The sequence below is a fragment of the Hoplias malabaricus genome, chromosome 2, assembly GCF_029633855.1.
Source record: "Hoplias malabaricus isolate fHopMal1 chromosome 2, fHopMal1.hap1, whole genome shotgun sequence".
Classification (NCBI taxonomy): Eukaryota; Metazoa; Chordata; class Actinopteri; order Characiformes; family Erythrinidae; genus Hoplias; species Hoplias malabaricus.
The window spans coordinates 45035759-45057645 of NC_089801.1; the positions used below are offsets into that span (position 1 = coordinate 45035759).

The window sequence follows — 21887 nt, forward strand, 5'->3', positions numbered from 1 at the left end:
TTGATTCTAGGATGTTCCATTTTCACCAAAACATAAGTGATTTTTATTTCTCTTGAACTTGAGACGGTCACGTGGACTCCACAAACCCAGGAACCAATCAGAGAACGGCGACCTCCCAAGTGGGCATGACCGCACCACCTATGAAAAAGGAGTCGCTCAGTTCTGCTAGAACTCTGTTTTCTTATGCTCTGCTCTTTTACACACTTTTACACACTTCTGCTACACACTTTTTTTATGCTCTTCCTTTTCTGAAGCTGACGGAGCCGACTCTCAAGAAGACTCTTAAAAGACCGTTCTTCATGCAAACTAACAGGGGACACCTTGTGTAGCCCAGTCAAAGTTAATTTTACAACTGATCAAAGCAGGTGAAACTTATTTTGGCCATAATAAGAGCCACCGCTGAAATTAGTTGGAAATTTGAAATTAGTATTAGTTATTTACTTCGGAGGACATCGCTTCTGTGAATTAAGGAAACAGAGAGCTTTTATTCTGATGCCTCTTCCTTCGGGAAGTGAATCCCAATCAGGACAGCGAGCCAGAGGAAATTCTTCAACTGACGTCACAACGCTCTGAGGGTGCCTGAAGTGGCTCGTAAGTGACGACTCCTGAGACTAAGAGAACTGCAGGAGCCAGGCTGGCCTCTCTACTATCACCTCAGCGCACTGCTGTACCCATCGGTTGGTTGATTTGCAACAAGAGTAAGCAAGCATAAATTCCTCATTTTCAGAAGCTGATGTCTAATGAAGTTTCTTGATAAATTTACATATTAATTAAATCTCATTTAGCAACACATATTATTCACAAGGGCGGCACGGTGGCGCAGCAGGTAGTGTCGCAGTCACACAGCTCCAGCGGCCTGGAGGTTGTGGGTTCGATTCCTGCTCCGGGTGACTGTCTCTGAGGAGTTGGTGTGTTGTCCGCGTGGGTTTCCTCTGGGTGCTCCGGTTTCCTCCCACAGTCCAAAAACACACGTTGGTAGGAGGATTCGCAACTCAAAAGTGTCCGTAGGTGTGAGTGAGTGTGTGTGTGTGTGTGTGTGTCTGTGTTGCCCTGTGAAGGACTGGCGCACCCTCCGGGGTGTGTTCCCACCTTGCGCCCAGTGATTCCAGGTGGGCTCTGGACCCACCGCGACCTTGAACTGGATAAGCGGTTACAGATAATGAATGAGTATTTTTCACAAGTCATATAGCCTAGCCAATTATTAACCTCGGAATGGTCTCACCTGCATTGATTTTGTTGAGATTTTGATGATTATGCTATGTTTATCAACTTACTATCGTTCCTCTTAATAAAGTATTTCTATTATTTAAAATAATATGGTGTGTGGAGTCTATTCCTAAGAGTCTGAAAATCCTGAAAACTCACCCCTAGCGTTGACAGTATTTCAATTTCTGATAAATTATTAATATTGTTATTATCTAAATTCAGTAATAATAATAATAATTATAAGTGATAATCACCATTAAACATAACTAATTCAAATACTGTTACTACGCTACAACAGTGTCCCATAATTTCATGCCATGTTTTTATGTCACAAGTTAAAGGCCTTCTCTAGTGTGACCCTAATGTGTCTCCCCTCAGATCTAACAATAACACCTCTGCGTCTCCTCATTTTAATGCCATGTTGTTCATCCTTGTTCCATCTGCCCGTTCCATGTAATATGATTCTGGGTTAAAACTCTCATCAAATCTTATAAATTTGTCTCTCTCCATTATGATATGTGATATTTCTCCACAATCAACCATTAGTCCATTTCACTTAATGTTGTCTTGTAGATGTTTTTGACTAACCTTGAACACAAAAGATTGTTCTTCTTCGAGTTTTTCTTGTCTTTCCGTGGTTTGTTTTGCTTCATCTTTGTGTCTAATTTTTCGTCTGCATGTTTCATTACTGTGTGTTGAGCTGCTATGGTAGTTGCACCATTTTGATCCTCTTTTTTGGTGGCAATCTCAGGCTATATATCCACGGTTTCCACATCCATAACAATGTTATTTTCATTACATTGTCTGGCCCTTTTTTAGGATCAAATTTTCTGTTTCTTCATAGCACCTTAAATTACTTTTGAACTAGATAGAAATCAGTTTTTTATTACTCTATGTCGTATGAATTGCGACATAAAAAAAGGTTTGTAGGATTCTGGCAGGCCTTTCATAATCATGACTATTATTAACCCATCACTTATAAATTATTTCGCATTCTTTAATGAAGTTACCGCGTTCTCCGCTCGGATAATATAGTCTGTTAATTTCTCCTCGGATTCTTTCTTTAATGAGGTTAGTTCGGTATACAGAGCGATAATTCTAGGTTTACCTTGACTGGCATAGTGACGTCTGTGAAATTGCTGTGTAAGGATTATTTCTTTTTCCTCCGGGTGCTCCGGTTTCCTCCCACAGTCCAAAAACACACGTTGCAGGTGGATTGGCGACTCGAAAATGTCCGTAGGTGTGAGTGTGTGAGTGAATGTGTGTGTGTCTGTGTTGCCCTGTGAAGGACTGGCGTCCCCTCCTGGGTGTATTCCCGCCTTGCGCCCGATGATTCCAGGTAGGCTCTGGACCACCCGCAACCCTAAATTGGATAAGCGGTTACAGATAATGGATGGATGGATGGATTATTTCTTTATTCTTATATCTTTATTGTACAAATGTACTACAGCATTATTTGAATATTAATGTTTCACATAAAATGTATAGTTACTGTTTCCATGGTGCGTCGTTTAAATATATAAAGGAAGAAAAAACACACAGTGGACACAGAGACAACGCATTTGGCCACTCGTTAAGTCACGCATTACATTACGGTACATTAAGTCACGTGTTTATGTGGATTCCTTACACGTTATGAACACGTTCCGTAGACGAAAATACAGACGTTCAGTGACACAAAGGAGTGCAAGCATAGGCATAATTTTGACACTTTTGAGACTCTTTAAATATGGAGATAATTTGCCACGGCTCACAATGCATGACAGGTACGCCTTCCTACAAAACCAACTCTGCTTGCCAATCAGTTGTAGGGGTACAAAAAGACTGTTAAATCTTACATAAATCTCACAAATATGAAGTGATTTAACACTAAAGTGGGCATTACTCTGGCATGGAAGAAAAGTGAAGGACACAGGAATAAGGATTGAAAACCCAATCCCCCTCACACAGGCAGGTTTGAAGGATTTATTTGCTTAGATTCAAGAGTGTCAAACTATGAACTCTCTCTCTCTCTCTTTCTCTCCCTCGCTCACTCTCTCTCTCGCTCGTTCTCTCTCTCATACAGACAGTGTGAGGTTGGTGAATGGTGGCAGTCCCTGTGCTGGGAGAGTGGAAGTTCTTCATAGAGGACAGTGGGGAACAGTGTGTGGTTTTGACTGGGATATGAGAGATGCTTTAGTGGTGTGTAGAGAGCTGAACTGTGGGGAGGCAGTTGATGCCCCACAGTATGGTTATTTTGGGGCAGGAGCAGGTCGAGTCTGGATGAATTTTGTGGACTGTAGTGGATCAGAGTCTACACTGAAGAACTGTGGATCAAATGGATGGGGTAAACATAACTGTGGTTATCATGAAGATGCTGGAGTCGTCTGCTCAGGTAAACTGCTGTCAGTCATCACATGAATCACAGTCTGTGTTAATATTATCATTAACATCACACCATTCATTTTACTGAGGATTCTGAGTGTAATTAGTGGTGAATAACGAGACTCTTGTACACCAGTGTTCCTGAACAGAGACATGAGAGATGTGTAAATACAGACTGTAGGGAAGTGAAACAGCCAAACACTTTTCAGAATGAAGGAGCAGATCATATAGTTTCTCACTAAAAGAAGTCGACTGGTTTATACTTCTCACAACACAAGCCCTTTCTCTCACTGTTCATCCTGAGATCACTGTGGAGGAACAGGATGAACATTAGGGAGAAAACTGAGAGGAGAAAGAAAAGGTGTTTACTCTGAGGATGGTCAGGTTCTTTATTATAAATCTTCTGTAAAACAGAACTCTGTTGTAAAGAGACTCCTTTGTTAACTGCTCTATCAGGACACACACGACACTAACCCTCAGAGAAACACTGTTACAGAACAGCAGCAGTTTTAAAACACACTGTTTTCACCTGCTTTTTAGTGACTAATGTCACTCCAACTACAACTACATTTCCCAGCAGTCCACACTCTAAACTACATCATACCATCATTTGTGGAGGAACACTAGAATATTCTGAAGATTACAGCTCTAAATTTTACTCAGCTCTTTTTTACTCTCAACAGCTTTTAGTTTTATTCATTGTAAAAACAGATGTGTATTTGTTGAATATCACATTTTGGAGAAAAGAAAAAAATGTGATTTTTGTCTCACCGTGTCAGAGAAAGTAAAATAAAGTTTCACAAACTTAAAGTTTAGTTTCAAAAAGTTTAGTTTCAAATTACAACTGCCGACCACTCTGACTATCATTACTGTCACCATTTACCAGGAAGACAGGAGTGTTAATCTATTACTGTTTCTGTTCTGTGCACCATCATAATGTAACTGAAATACCCACAGGTCACAGAAAGTCCAGACTCACTGATGGTCCTCATCTGTGCTCTGGGAGAGTGGAGGTGCTTCATGGAGAGACCTGGTCCACAGTGTGTGATGCTGGCTTTGATCAGCAGGATGCAGAGGTTGTGTGTAGAGAGCTGGGCTGTGGGCGTCCTGTGGAGGTGCTGGGAGCAGCTGCTTTTGGCCGAGGGGAGGTCCAGGTGTGGTCAGAGGAGCTTCAGTGTAGAGGAAACGAATCTCAGATTTACTTCTGTCCAACATCATCTTCACTCAGACACAACTGCACTAATGATAATGATGTGGGACTGGTGTGTGCTGGTAAAGTATAAATATTTAATATAATTTTTAAAATATGAATTTTTCACCTATTTATCACACTGTACACACAGTAACCTGCTCTTGTCTGTGCTGACCCTATAATATCAGATTACATTTAAAGATGTTTTTATATGTAAAATCTACATCTATCTCTATATATATCAGTCAGCCACAACATTGAAGCCACCTGCCAAATAATGGGTAAGTCCCTAATGCCACTAAAACAGCTCTGATCCATAGAGACAAGGACTTCAAAAGATTTATAAAAGTATTTTCCTGCAGAATTACATCACTGTCATTAGAGAAAACAGTGCTATGAAAGGGTGAACTTTGTCTGGAAAAATGTTTAGGTAAGTGGTACCTGCCAAATTTATATCCACATGAACGCCAGGAACCAAGATTTCCCAGGAGTACATCACCCACAGCACAACACTGTCTCAGCCTTCTTCACGTAGTGAACTTTGATCATTGAACGGGGTCAATATGAACACTCTGACCGATCAGAGGCTTTGTAGATCCATATACAACAAGCTGTGATGCACTATGTCAGGGGTGCACAACTCCAGTCCTGGAGGGCCGGTATCCAGCCAAGTTTGGTGATTGCTCTGCTCACACACACCTGATTCAACTCATCTGTTAATTGCCAGGTTTAAGGGGTGTGTTTAAGTAGAGCAATCACCAAACTTTTCTGGATAATGGCCCTCCAGGACTGGAGCTGTGCACCCCTGCACTATGTGTTCTGTCCTTCTGTAAGAGCAAACATGAACTTTTTCAGTAATTTTATAGATACTCTAGTTGAGTATTATCCATTATCCATTATCCATCACACTTTGGCCATGTAAAGAGACTCATATACTTCAGCTTGTCCTCCTTCCAACATCAATTTCCAGAACTGACTGTTCACATCACAATATCTCCAACCCCATGACATGTGCTACTGAAACTAGATAAATATTATTCACCTCACCTGTCAGTGGTTTTAATGTTATGGGTGATTGGTGTTTTTATATGCTCCAGTCCTCCTGTTAATCTGTCAGTAATAAAAATTCATGCACTACAGTGTACTGTGAAGTATACAAAACTCTGTGTACTGTGCTATGAAGTTAGATCTCTCTCTCTTTCTCTCTCTCTCTCTCTCTCTCTCTCTCTCTCTCTCTCTCTCTCTCTCTCTCTCTCTGTTGTACAGACAGTGTGAGGCTGGTGAATGGTAGCAGTCGCTGTGCTGGGAGAGTGGAGGTTTGTTATGAAGGTCAGTGGGGAACAGTGTGTGATAATGGCTGGGATATGGGTGATGCTGCAGTGGTTTGTAGACAGCTGGGCTGTGGGGAGGCTGTAAATGTTCCCAGTGAAACCTACTTTGGAGCAGGATCAGGACCAATCTGGATGGATAATGTGGACTGTAGTGGATCAGAGTTTACACTGAAGAAATGTAGATCGTCAGGACGTGGCGACCAGAGCTGTGATCATTCAAAAGATGCTGGAGTCATGTGTTCAGGTGAACTTTGATAAACTATAAGATCGGTTTAATTTAATTTAAATATACAGCTCTTATTTTGTGACCAATTACTACAGATTCAAAACTCTAAATTCTGGTGTTTATGTCGTTTGGGTAAATCTTGTATCAAAGCTGTGGCAGAAAGTAACAAAGTGAATATATATCAACACATTATTTTAGAAGTCCGGGTTGTTGGTGGTTCTCACTGCTCTGGGAGAGTGGAGGTGCTTCATGGAGAGACCTGGTCCACAGTGTGTGATGCTGGCTTTGATCAGCAGGATGCAGAGGTTGTGTGTAGAGAGATGGACTGTGGGCATCTTGTGGAGGTGCTGGGAGCAGCTGCTTTTGGCCAAGGGGAGGTCCAGGTGTGGTCAGAGGAGCTTCAGTGTAGAGGAAACGAATCTCAGATTTCCTTCTGTCCAACATCATCTTCACTCAGACACAGCTGCACTCATGATAATGATGTGGGACTGGTGTGTGCTGGTAAGATGTGTAACAAACCAAGAAACATGTTTTTGCTGTCTCTACAAACCTCATATCTACTTGTTATCTTTTATAAGTTATGGATATAATTTGAATACAACAAGCTTCCATTTCCACCCTATTCTGTGTCTCTCCGAATAAATGTCTGCTCTCTCTCTCTCTCTTACAGACAGTGTGAGGTTGGTGGATGGAGACAGTCGCTGTGCTGGGAGAGTGGAGGTTCTTCATAGAGGACAGTGGGGAACAGTGTGTGATTTGGGTTGGGATATGAGAGATGCTGGAGTGGTGTGTAGAGAGCTGAACTGTGGGGAGGCTGTAGATGCCCCAAAATATGGTCACTTTGGAGCAGTATCAGGACCAATCTGGATGAGTTACGTGGACTGTAGTGAATCAGAGACTACACTGAAGAACTGTGAATCACGAGGATGGGGTAAACATGGTTGTCAACAAATTGATGATGCTGGAGTCATCTGTTCAGGTAAAATGTGGTCAGTTGTATTCAAGAATGAAATGGAGGTTTTCAGTGTAATTTATCTTCATCTTCTAAAAATGTTTTTAAAACAAAGGAAAATTATGAAATGAACTAATGAATATTAAAATTGGCTAATTTCCAGCCCAAAGCAATGTATTGGCAAACATTCTTCACGACACGACACAGTCATGGCTGAAACTGTTGGCACCCCTGACATTTTTCCTCCCAGTGTTTCCTCCCCGAAAATTATTGCAATTACACATGTTTTGTTATATACATGTTTGTTTCCTTTGTGTGTACTGGAACAACACAAAAAACAGAGGGAAAAAAGCCAAAATTGATATAATTTCTCACAAAACTCCAAAACTGGGCCAGACAAAATTATTGGCACCTTTTCAAAATTGTGAGTAAATAACTTTGTTTCAAGCATGCGATGCTCGTTTAAAATCACCTGTGGCAAGGAACAGATATGGGCAATATAAAAATCACACCTGAAACAAGATAAAAAGAGTGAAGTTCACTCAGTCTTGGCATTGTGTGTCTGTGTGTTCCACGCTAAGCATGGAGAACAGAAAGAGGAGAAGAGAACTGTCTGAGGACTTGAGAATCAAAACTGTGGAAAATATCAACAATCTCAAGGTTACAAGTCCATCTCCAGAGATCTTGATGTTTCTTTGTCCACATTGTCACATAATCAAGAAGTTTACAACCCATGGCACTGTAGCTAATCTCCCTGGATGTGGACGGAAGAGAAAAATGTATGGAAAGTTGCAATGCAGGATAGTCCAGATGGTGGATAAGCGGCCCCAATTAAGTTCCAAAGAATTTCATGCTGTCCTGCAGGCTCAGGGTGCTTCAGTGTCAGCACGAACTATCCGTCAACATTTGAATGAAATGAAATGCTATGGCAGGAGACCCATGAGGACACCACTGCTGACACAGAGACACAAAAAAATCATCTAACTTTTTATGTCTCTGTGTCAGCAGTTTGCCAAAATGTATGTGAGTAAACCGAAATCAGAAACCCCCAAGTTAAAATCTCTTGTTTACTCAAGGCCACAAAACACACCTTTTGTCAGGCCATCCGTCTGTTTTCCCTAAAGGTCTAGAGTGATTAAAGCCAAGGGGAGACATCTCTCCAACCTTTGAACAGAACTTTATATTCATGAACACAGAGCCTCCCCCTTCACATCCATCCATCCATCCATTATCCACCGCTTATCCGGGTCCGGGTCGCGGGGGAAGCAGTCGGAGCAAAGAAACCCAGACCTCCCTCTCCCCAGCCACCGACGCCAGCTCCTCCGGGGGTATACCGAGGCGTTCCCAGGCCAGTCGAGACATATAGTCTCTCCAGCGTGTTCTTGGTCTGCCCCGGGGCCTCCTCCCCGTTGGACATGCCCGGAACACCTCTCCATGAAGGCGTCCAGGAGGCATCCGAACCAGATGCCCGAACCACCTCAACTGGCTCCTCTCGACGTGGAGGAGCAGCGGCTCCACTCCGAGTCTCTCCCGGATGTCCGAGCTCCTAACCCTGTCTCTAAGGGAGAGTCCAGACATCCTGCGGAGAAGACTCATTTCAGCCGCTTGTACCCGCGATCTCGTTCTTTCGGTCACTACCCAAAGCTCGTGACCATAGGTGAGGGTTGGGACGTAGATTGAACTGTAAATCGAGAGCTTTGCTTTTCTGCTCAGCTCTTTCTTCACCACAACGGACCGGTACAGAGCCCGCATTACTGCTGACGCTGCACCGATCCGCCTGTCAATCTCACGCTCCATTTTTCCCTCACTCGTGAACAAGACCCCGAGGTATTTAAACTCCTCCACTTGAGGCAGGATCTCACTTCCAACCTGGAGAGAGCACTCCACCCTTTTCCGACTGAGTACCATGGACTCGGACTTGGAGGTACTGATCCTCATCCCTACCGCTTCACACTCGGCTGCAAACTGGTCCAGCAAGAGCTGGAGGTCCCGGCTCGATGAAGCCAACAAGACCACATCATCTGCAAAAAGCAGACATGGGATCCTGAGACCACCAAACCGGACACCCTCCGCCACTTGGCTACGCCGAGAAATTCTGTCCATAAAAATTGTGAACAGAACCGGTGACAACGGGCAGCCCTGACGGAGTCCAACTCCGACTGGAAACCAGTCGGACTTACTGCCAGCCATACGAACCAGACTCCTGCTCTGTTTGTACAGGGACTGGATAGCTCGTAACAAAGAGCCCAGTACCCCATACTCCCTGAGCACCCCCCACAGAATACCCCGAGGGACACGGTCGAATGCCTTCTCCAGATCCACAAAACACATGTAGACTGGTTGAGCAAACTCCCATGCACCCTCCAGGATCCTAGCGAGGGTAAAGAGCTGGTCCTGTGTTCCACGACCGGGGCGGAATCCGCATTGTTCCTCCTGGATCCGAGGTTCAACTATCGGTCGGACTCTCTTCTCCAGGACCCCCGCATAGACCTTACCGGGGAGGCTGAGGAGTGTGATCCCCCTATAGTTGGAACACACCCTCCGATCCCCCTTTTTAAAAAGGGGAACCACCACCCCAGTCTGCCAGTCCAGAGGCACTGCCCCCGATGTCCACGCGATGTTGCAAAGACGTGTCAACCAGGACAGCCCCACAACATCCAGAGCCTTGAGGAACCCGGGGTGAACCTCATCCACCCCCGGGGCCCTACCGCCAAGGAGTTTCACTACCACCTTGGCCACTTCAGCCCCAGTGATAGACGAGCCCCCCCCGGGGTCCCCAAGCTCTGCTTCCTCTGCGGAAGACGTGCTGGTGGGATTGAGAAGATCCTCGAAGTATTCCTTCCACCGTCCGGTGACGTCCCCAGTCGAGGTCAACAGCTCCCCACCCCCACCATATACAGTGTTGGTAGAAAACTGCTTTCCCCTCCTGAGTCGCCTGACGGTTTGCCAGAAACTTCTCGGAGCCGACCGAAAGTCGTTTTCCATGTTCTCACCGAACTCCTCCCACACCCGAGTTTTTGCCTCAGCAACTGCCGAGGCTGCGAGCCGCTTGGGTCCTCGGTACCTGTCGGCTGCCTCCGGAGTCCCCTGAGCCAACCAGGCTCGATAGGACTCTTTCTTCAGCTTGACAACCCCCCTCACCCGGGGTGTCCACCACCGAGTGCGGGGATTGCCACCCCGACAGGCACCGACAACCTTGCAGCCACAGCTCCGTTCAGCCGCCTCAACAATGGAGGTCCGGAACATGGCCCACTCGGACTCAATGTCACCGGCCTCCCCCGGGATGCAGTCGAAGCTCTGCCGGATGTGGGAGTTGAAGATCTTTCTGACAGGTTCCTCTGCCAAACGTTCCCAGCAAACCCTCAGCACACGTTTGGGCCTGCCAGGTCTGTCCGGCATCCTCCCCCGCCATCTGATCCAACACACCACAAGGTGGTGATCAGTTGACAGCTCAGCGCCTCTCTTCACCCGAGTGTCCAGAACATATGGCCGCAGGTCAGATGAAACGACTATAAAATCGATCATCGAAATGCGGCCTAGGGTGTCCTGATGCCAGGTGTACTTGTGGACACCCTTATGTTCGAACATGGTGTTCGTAATGGACAAACTGTGACGAGCACAGAAATCCAATAACTGAACACCATTCGGGTTCAGATCAGCGGGGCCGTTCCTCCCAATCACGCCCCTCCAGGTCTCACTGTCATTACCCACGTGAGCGTTGAAGTCCTCCAGCAGAACAATGGAGTCCCCAGAAGGAGTGTTCTCCAGAACTCCCTCTAGGGTCCCCAAGAAGGCATGGTACTCTGAACTGCTGTTCGGTGCATAAGCACAAACAACAGTCAGAGCCCTTTCCCCAACCCGAAGGCGCAGGGAAATTACCCTCTCGTCCACTGGGGTAAACCCCAACGTACAGGCGCTAAGCCGTGGGGCTATGAGTAAGCCCACACCTGCCTTACGCCTCTCACCCTGAGCAACTCCAGAGTGAAAGAGCATCCAGCCCCTCTCGAGGAGATTGGTTCCAGAGCCCATACTGTGTGTCGAGGTGAGCCCAACTATATCTAGTCGGTACCTCTCAACCTCGCGCACCAGCTCAGGCTCTTTTCCCACCAGAGAGGTTACGTTCCATGTTCCAAAAGCCAGTTTCAGTAACCGAGGATCGGAACGCCAGGGCCCCCGACCCCGACCCCGACCACCACCCGATCCACAATGCACCAGACCCGGATTACTACCTCTCCCACAGGTGGTGGGCCCATGGGAGAGTGGACCCATGTATCCCCTTCGGGCTAAGCCCGGCCGGACTCCATAGGTGAAAGTCCGGCCACCAGGCGCTCACCAAGGAGCCCCTCCCCCAGGCCTGGCTCCAGGGTGAGGCCCCGGTAACCCTGCTCCAGGCAAGGGAGGCTGTGTCCTCGTTATTATATTTTTCATTCGTGTCTTTATGGATCACTCTTTGTCTCCCCCTTCACACCTTGAGATAATTCCGTCATCTGGGGAAGCCAAACATCTGCAGGCTAACATACCCACCATTGTTATTTAAAGACTTAACAAAACAGCCTCTGTCTTTCTGAATGAGTCAAACCATGGAATTTCAATATGGAAAAAGTCTATTTTACTATGTTCCATATGGAATGGATATCACAACCTGAAACAACACTGAGACTTCACGTGACAATTAAATTGACACCAAATACAATTCTTGTAACCCACCTAGATTGTAATATGAATATGTTGTTTTTAGTTTGTGTTTACGGACGACACTCCATCATAAAATGCCCCACCGAAAAAAAATAATCAAACTACTAAACTTGTTTAACTTACAATTTTAATGTTTTTAATAAGATTAATGACTCAGTAAGTAATCTAAAACGTTAGACCTTTATTCTGATGCCTGTGTATGGATAAAATCCTAGATGCTTAGTTTAACATGACTTTAAAAAAAAAAAACTCTTTATTTCATATATTATTCTGGGAAATGCACTGTAGAGGTGCTGTTGTGGTGGTTGGTGATGTAGCAAATGAAGAACAAATGGAACTGGTTTGGGTACTCATGTGATGGGCTCAATGAGTAACATTAGATGTTAGGTGTAGCTGATTGCTGATCAGATCATAAATGGCCACAGCAACCTTAGGGTGTAGCAGTAAGATTGGAACAATAGAAAATGTGTGGCTGCCAGAAGGAAAAGGGTGGGGTGGGCCCTATGTGAAGCTCTAATGGATTGGCATAGGATATTGTACATCTTATATTGTGTGTGATTATAATTACTGTATTTGTTTATATGCCATATGTAACGAATTGTAGAATGACCCACCAGGAAACATAATTTATTCCAATATATTCATTTTAAGGAAATTAATTAATCAGAATGCTATCTGACTAAATCTTGGTCCTGATCTCTGCTGGATTTCTGGGCACACTCTTAGGACTAAACTCCACCATGAACCCCTCTATGGAGTCAAAAAAATGTCAAAAAGGTTTTGAGCTTGTAAAACAATACTTACAGATGTAACGGAATTTGTAACTGTGTTTGAGCAACTACATACACGTAAAATTCAAATCCACAAATGTATTGGAATGCTCAAATTTAAAACAACAACAACAACAATAATAAATTAAATTCAGAAATGTGGAGAGAATATTTGTTATGTATAGAAACCATTTTTAAATGTGTTGAAAAGATTTGCATTTGTAAATCAAATGTTGTGAATGTGTGAATCAGTACCTCAAATGGCTTAAAATGTGCAAGAGCAAACTTTTTTGAGGTTCCAAAAGTGACGGTGACAGGTATATGAAAAAAAATGTGTAATTGCAATAATTGTCTGTGAGAAATACTTCTTTCTGGAAAAAGTTCAGGGGGGCCCACACTTTCGGCCATGACTGTAGTTCTTCCGCTGCTCTCCACACAAACCTCAGCAGAGTCACTTAAATGAAACTCAGACAGAGAAACTAACTTTATGAAGAGACACCGGTTACCTACTCTTAGTGAGAACATGTGATCAAGTTTTAAAAAACAACCCAGATTTAATATCATCATGTCTTGACTGTCAGTAATTTTTGTACCTTAACTGAAGGATCTATTACTTCCTTCTTTATAATACAGTAAATATTTTAAAAACATTTCCTTGGTGAAGGACAGAAACTTATTACAAATCCTGGAAAGAACTGTTGCACATTTTTTGCTTGTTGTAAGTAAATGAAAGTGCCAAATAAATTGTGCATGTTGTGCCCAGCATTAATATTTTAATAATTCACACAGGTCACAGAAAGTCCAGACTCACTGATGGTCCTCACCTGTGCTCTGGGAGAGTGGAGGTGCTTCATGGAGAGACCTGGTCCACAGTGTGTGATGCTGGCTTTGATCAGCAGGATGCAGAAGTTGTGTGTAGAGAGCTGGACTGTGGGAATCCTGTGGAGGTCCTGGAAGCAGCTGCTTTTGGCCGAGGGGAGGTCCAGGTGTGGTCAGAGGAGCTTCAGTGTAAAGGAAACGAATCTCAGATTTACTTCTGTCCAACATCATCTTCACTCAGACACAACTGCACTCATGATAATGATGTGGGACTGGTGTGTGCTGGTAAAGTATATATATTTTATAAAAATGTTTATTTTCACCTCTTTATCACTCTATACAAACAGTGACCTGCTCTTTTCTGTGCTAATCCCTGTAATATCAGAATACATATAAAGATGTTTTTATATGTAAGATCTATGTATAATACAGATCAGCCATAACAATGAAACAACCTGCCAAATATTATAGGTCCCCCTTATACCACCAAAACAGCTCTGACGTGTTGAATCATGGATTCCTAAAGACTTCTAAAGATGTTCTCCTGCAGAAAGACTCTGCTGATATTGGGAAAACCATTGCCAAGGATGAACTAGGTCTGAATCAATGTTTAGAGAAGTGATAGTGATATGTGTCAAAGTAACCTCCACATTAAAAAAGAACCCAACATTGCCCTGAGCATCATACTGCTTCCCTCACTTTGCCCTTTTCTCTTAATGGATCCTGATGCCATCTCTGCCCGAGGTCAGCGCTGCACAAGCACCCTGCCACTCATCTGTGGGCCTCATCAGACCAAACATGCTAGTCTTCACTGTCCACACATATCAGTGAGCTTCAAGCACACATGACCCTCTCTCCGTTTCAGTGGTTCTCCTTTCTTATAATAATTTTGGTCCGTACTAACCACTGCATGCTGGGAACACCCCAGAAGAGCTGATGTTTTGTAGATGCTCTGGGCCAGTCTTCTAGTCATCACAATTTGGGCCTTATCATAGTTTTTCATATACTTAAGCTTGTCTATTTTTACTGCTTCAAATATCAGCTTCAAAAACTAACTGTTTACCTGCTATTAAATATCTCCCACCCCCTTTGACAGGTGTTATTGAAATGAGACAATCAATGTTATTCACCTGTCATTGGTTTTAATGTTGTGGTTGATTGGTGACAATGTCCTGTTAATAAATTAATAGTAATAAATGTTTTATCATGGGCCACAGAACATGTGCTACAATAAATTTTAATACAGGGGACTTTATAGAATACTTAACTGTGCTGTAAGTTCTGATTTTTCTTTCTCTATTGAACAGAGAGTGTGAGGCTGGTGAATGGTAGCAGTCGCTGTGCTGGGAGAGTGGAGATTCGTTATGAAGGTCAGTGGGGTACAGTGTGTGATAATGGCTGGGATATGAGTGACGCTGAAGTGGTGTGTAAACAACTGAACTGTGGGGAGGCTGTAAATGTTCCAAGTGAAACCGACTTTGGAGCAGGATTAGGACCAATCTGGATGGATGATGTGGACTGTAGTGGATTAGAGTCTACACTGAAGAAATGTAGATCGTCAGGACATGGTGAAGATAACTGTGATCATTCAAAAGATGCTGGAGTAATGTGTTCAGGTGAGCTTTGATAAATTATACATTTAATTCTATTTAACTCTTTAATATTTTAACTCTTAATTTGTTATTAATTATTACAGATTTAAAAGTCTAAATGATTTTTGTCTGTTAGTAAAGCTGTGAACATTCTGATGTTTTTCTGACCATTTTACTGAATGCTGCATGTTTAATTAAGTTTCAAAATTGTAGCAGGAATAAACTAAATGAATAAATGTCACCGCATTCTTTTAGAAGTCCGGGTTGTTGGTGGTTCTCACTGCTCTGGGAGAGTGGAAGTCCTTCAAGGAGAGACCTGGTCCACAGTGTGTGATGCTGGCTTTGATCAGCAGGATGCAGAGGTTGTGTGTAGAGAGCTGGGCTGTGGGCGTCCTGTGGAGGTGCTGGGAGCAGCTGCTTTTGGCCGAGGGGAGGTCCAGATGTGGTCAGAGGAGCTTCAGTGTAGAGGAAACGAATCTCAGATTTACTTCTGTCCAACATCATCTTCACTCAGACACAACTGCACTAATGATAATGATGTGGGACTGGTGTGTTCTGGTAAGCAATACCTTGTATCTCATTTCTCACATATTTTAGATTGTGAGATGATCATTCACCGAGCTGTCATTTGTTTTATGTGAAAATTTCATGAAGAATGACCAACAACAACATTTCAAATTGACTATATTAGTTTTTTCAAAACTTAAGTTAGTAATGTCCTTGCTTTCTTCTGAAAAGTTTCATTTTAGAGATAATACATGTGATCTGACTGTGCCATTCTACCTTTTCTTAAAATCTTCCTCATAATGTTGGTGTATAAATATCTGCACTTTATTTTCATTTCTAATAAATGATTATACTCTCTCTCTCTGTCTCTGTGTGTTGTACAGACAGTGTGAGGTTGGTGGATGGAGACAGTCCCTGTGCTGGGAGAGTGGAGGTTCTTCATAGAGGACAGTGGGGAACAGTGTGTGGTGATGACTGGGATATGAGTGATGCTGCAGTGGTGTGTAGAGAGCTTAACTGTGTGGAGGCTGTAGATGCACTGCGTAGCGCTCACTTTGGCCCAGGATCAGGACCAATCTGGGTGGATGATGTGTACTGTAGTGGATCAGAGTCTACACTGAAGAACTGTAGATCACGAGGATGGGGTAAACATAACTGTGATCATAGTGAAGATGCTGGAGTAATTTGTTCAGGTAATTTTCACTACAGTGCTTTTAGTAATAATCTCAGAGTACACTATCAACTGAATTTAATTCAGAATAATCATGTAAGAGTCTTCACTCCACTTGGGACTTGCACATTTTAGTAATTTCGCATAAGATCGCATTTTCTGTCCAGCGGGTGCTGCTGAGCCCCTCCACCGTCACAAAGCACTCACAGGCGGACACACTTCACATTGGCCAAGGCCGTTTAAGCAGCCTAGCTCTGCTGGCCATTGAGAGGACACTAGTCAAGTCCCTGGAAAAGGCGCCTTGTTGGTACGACAGGGTCACAGATCATTTTCTTGAAAAGGAACGGAGGGTAGAATTTATGTATAAATAAACCGACACATTTTATGACGTAGGCCGAAATTGAGCTTCCCCTCCTTGAAAGACCAGCATCCGCCACTGATAAGAGGTTACAGAGAATGTATGAATGAATATTTTGCACAGTATATATTTTAAATGTTCTGTTTTACAGTGTAATATATTCAGCAATTAGCCGTAAATGTTGATTAAACGTGTAGAAACATGCAGGGTATGTGTCCTTATGCTCAGTTTAAAAAGTGTCATTTCACCAGGGGTATTCAAAGATTTACCAGCCTTCTAAATAAAGATGTAGTTTTTATTTGTAAAATGTCACATAAGTCAATCAAATTGCATTTGTATGATTTCTATTGTCACATTTGATATTTCAGGAGTCCGGCTGATTGGTGGTTCTCCCTGCTCTGGGAGAGTGGAGGTGTTTAATGGAGAAACCTGGTCCACAGTGTGTGATGCTGACTTTAATCAGCAGGATGCAGAGGTTGTGTGTAGAGACCTGGGCTGTGGGCGTCCTGTGGAGGTGCTGAGAACAGCTGCTTTTGGCCGAGGGGAGGTCCAGGTGTGGTCAGGGGAGCTTCAGTGTAGAGGAAACGAATCTCAGATTTCCTTCTGTCCAACATCATTTTCGCTCAGACACAACTGCACTCATGATAATTATGTGGGTCTGGTGTGTGCTGGTAAGCAAAACCTTGTATCTCATATATGACATATTTTAGATTCTGAGATGATCTGCCGAGATGTCATGTGTATTGTGTGAATATTTCAAAAAGAATGACCAACAACTTTTCAAATTCAAAACATTTTCAAAACTTTTCAAAAAATTTCAAAACACTATTTTTAAGTTAGTAATGTCCTTGCTTTCTTCTGAAAAGTTTCATTTTAGAGATAATGCATGTGATCTCACTGTGCCATTCTACCTTTTCTTAAAATCTTCCTCATAATGTCGGTGTATAAATATCTGCACTTTATGTTCATTTCTAATAAATGATTATACTCTCTCTCTCTTTGTCTCTGTGTGTTGTACAGACAGTGTGAGGTTGGTGGATGGAGACAGTCCCTGTGCTGGGAGAGTGGAGGTTCTTCATAGAGGACAGTGGGGAACAGTGTGTGGTCGTGGCTGGGATATGAGAGATGCTGCAGTGGTGTGTAGAGAGCTGAACTGTGGGGAGGTTGTAGATCCACTGAATGATACACATTTTGGACCAGGATCAGGACCAATCTGGATGGAAGATGTGGACTGCAGTGGATCAGAGTCTACACTGAAGAACTGTAGATCACGAGGATGGGGTAAACATGACTGTGATCATAGTGAAGATGCAGGACTCATTTGTTCAGGTAATCTTCACTACAGTGCTTTGAGTAATAATCTCAGAGTACACTATGAACTGAATTTAATTCAGAATAATCATGTAAGAGTCTTCACTCCACTTGGGACTTACATATTTTAGTAATGTGTACATTATGTGTCAGTTATGGGGCGGCACGGTGGCGCAGCAGGTAGTGTCGCAGTCACATAGCTCTAGGGACCTGGAGGTTGTGGGTTTGATTCCTACTCTGGGTGACTGTTTGTGAGGAGTTGGTGTGTTCTTGCTGTGGGTTTCCTCCGGGTGCTCCAGTTTCCTCCCACAATCCAAAAACGCACATTGGTAGTTTGATTGGTGATTCAAAAAGTGTTTGTAGGTGTCTGTGTTGCCCTGTGAAGGACTGGCGCCCCCTCCAGGGTGTATTCCCGCCTTGTGCCCAATGATTCCAGGTAGGCTCTGGACCCACCGCGACACTGAACTGGATAAGCGCTTACAGATAATGAATGAATGAATGTGTCAGTTCTGTATTGGGCCATTAGAAACTTGGATAGTTACACATAACTAACATTTTTGCTGGTTAGAAGCAATTTTATTAACCTTTATTAAGCTATATTTTACAAAAATATTTATATAAAAGTAATATGCACTAGTTTAAATATACTTAGTCATATCCTCAGATTTTGTTAAGTTTCTGGGTAAATTATTTTAAACATTCCCAACAGAGAACACAGCGTTTATTTTCCTGCACACGTTAGTGCATAATTTATATATATTTACTAGTGGTGGGACATTAACGCGTTAATTTTAATTAATTCATTACTGGGAAAATAACGAAATAAACATTTTAATGCATTTTAATCGCACTTTGCACCATGGAAAGTTTCTCAGTGCATGAGTTCCAGGCATACAGATTATATACACACAATGTGATGAACTTGATGGAGATGACGGAAGAGACTACGCTGGTGGATGGGAAATTTAAATACAAGAAACTTCCAGATCGAAGTACAAACAAAAATGTTGTTATTTGCACTTTATGCAGGAAGGAGTTTGCTTATCACAGGAGCACGTCCAACGTTTGTTACCACCTCAACACAAAACATGTTGGGGCTAGCGTGTGATTTAGCATAAGTATATTTCACTCAGATGTGGACATGAACAATACATGTACTGTACATACATGTATCCCCCTTGAAAAAAAGTAGTGAGGGATTACTGTAATGCAACAGTGTCGCCAGTCAACACTCGACCACATGTCGGGTTCACATTCAGAAACAAAATGTCAAAGTCCACGTCAGACAAAATAACCAATTCACTGGTAGTAGACTGGTGGGAAAATAAACAAGATTTTGAATTTAAGCTTATGTTCATTAATTCATTCATCAACTAAACTTAAATCAATATTTCTCATGCTAAATATTGAAATGTGATTAAAATGTGATCAATTTTGATTAATTAATTACAAAGCTTCTAATTAAATTGATTTATTTTTTTAAGTCCCACCCCTAATATTTACCTTTATAATACAGACACAAATCTAAAATAAATAATGTGCCATATATTTTGCACAGTGAATATTTGAAATGTTCTGCTATATTTTACAGAAAATACCTATATGTGGTGCGGTGAGATAGGTAACACATCATACACAATACTTTGGGGCTCTTTATTTGCTTGTCACTTAAAGAAAAAGTAACGTTCTTGCTTTGCTTGCTTATTTTCTTTCTAAATGCTGTAAGTACAGTTAGGTATTGATTATAACCTCATAGAGCACACTTTTATTTGAAAGAATACAGTTCAAATAATTAAAGTTCAAAATGACTGGCAAAATAAATACAGCAATGATTTACAACTGTAAAACAAAGAAATACAAAACAGTGAAAAGAACAAAACCCACTTGCTCTTTCTTATGTCCGGAACAGGAGTACTAGTTTCCAAACCTAAAACGTGAGAATCACTGGCTGCTGGTTCAGCCTCCCATACACTTGTAACCTCAGTGTCAGCAACAACCCTTGTACCCTCCCTTTCAGCCTCTACATTCACATTTGATGTGGGAGGAGGATTATGTATATTGACCTCTTCAACTAACACCAAGTCCCTATCTGAAAAATCATATAGTGATTCAGAGTTTGGCGCAACAGCCAAAATGACTCCTTTGTTATTCCTTGGCTTGGGAACTGGAGTTTCGCATGGACGCAGTTCTGTCCTATGTACTTGTTTAATCTGATCACACTCCACAGGTTCTACAGTATGTGTAGTACCCTGAATGCCAACTACTCTATACAGATAAGGACTCCAAGCATCTTGGATCTTATTTCTGCCAGGGGGTTGGTGACAAAGGTACACCACTTGCCCTACACCAATGGGGGACAAAACACTCTCTCATTTTGCAAAGAGATCCTTTCCGCCGCTTTCTGCTCCGAATATTCTTTTGCGCGTTCATGTGCCACCCCAAGTCTCTCCTGATGCACAGCAAGCCAAACCTTCCTACTGTCTATGCAGTTTTCACAAGCCAAAAGTGCATCCACGGGCAAATGTGGCTGCACTCCAAAAAGCAAATAATAAGGTGAACACCCTATGGTAGAATTTGGTGTCACATTGCCATAACCAATACATAAACCAATTCAGGCAGATACTCAGGCCAACGGTTTTTTTCTTTTCTGGAGGGAGGGTGCAAAGCAAGTCGTGTAAAGTTTGATTATATCACTCACACTGTGCATTTCCCTGAGGCCTATAAGGAGTGGTTTGTGACTTTTTAACTCCATACAGCTTACACAACTCAGCAACGACTTTGCTTTCAAAATTTCAACCCGGAGTGAATTCTCTCTGGAATTCCATATTTCATAAACCACTCTTTAAGTAGCACTTTTGCAGGAGTATCTGCTTTTCAGTCCTTAGTGGCAAATGCCTGTGTGAATTTACTGAAAATGTCCATAACCACCAGGAAATTTTCACGGCCATCAGAAACTGGTTCCAGCACAGTGCAATCCACTGCCATTACCTCAAGAGGCCTAGAGGCCAAAAAGGTCTTTACAGGAGCCTGGATCTTTGGCTGCGGCATTTTGGTGAGAATGCACCTCTGACACCCATTCACCCATGCCTCAACTTCTTCAGACATGCCCACCCAGAAACAATGTTGTCTCAATAAACTCAGTGTCCGCTCAATACCTTGGTGCCCCATCTGATCATGCACACATTCTAACACCTGGTCTCTCAAACAACCAGGTATGAGCAACTGCCAACATTCCCCATGATGAGGGTCATCTATAACAAGGTGCAGCAACCCATTCCTCTCTTGAATGTATCTCCACTGCTTTAGGATTCTCCTGACCACTCTACTCAGCCCTACTCACTCCCTATGACTAGGCTTCTCACCTCTCTCCCAAAAACCCCTAAACCTCTCGAGAGAAGAGTCAGATTTCTAAAACTGACTTCTGTTTAATTGAATAACCAGGGAATGCAGTTCTGCAGCCTTGTGTATCACTGGTTTCAGTAAACTCTGGTCCACATCTGGTCCGTATCTGCCGTATTCTACAACACTCAATTCCAGCTGAGATGAGCTCTGGAGCTAGAGAAGTTCCTTGCCTTACAAAGTTACAGATAGCCACACCACCAAGTAAATCTTCATCAGGATCTCCATCAAGATCCGTTTCAAGCTCCCCTGCAAATTCCTGTCGGGAGAGAGCATCAGCACTGTACCCAGGTCAATACTTCACCTCAAAATCAAAAACAGACAACTGCACTAGCCACCTCTGTTCTATAGCTCCTAATTTAGCCATATGAAGATGACAGAGGGGATTATTGTTGGTGAAAACCACAAACTTTGAGCCCAGCAAGAAACCCCTGAACTTTTCAGCTATGGCCCATTATAAGGCCAGAAGCTCAAGCTTCATACTGCTGTAGTTGC

General features: G+C 43.0%; 1 pseudogene; it reads left to right on the forward strand.

Moving 5' to 3' along the window:
• The first annotated feature begins 6961 nt into the window (after positions 1 to 6961).
• Positions 6962 to 21887, forward strand: part of LOC136686211 (scavenger receptor cysteine-rich type 1 protein M130-like) — a 51684-nt pseudogene continuing 36758 nt past the window's right edge.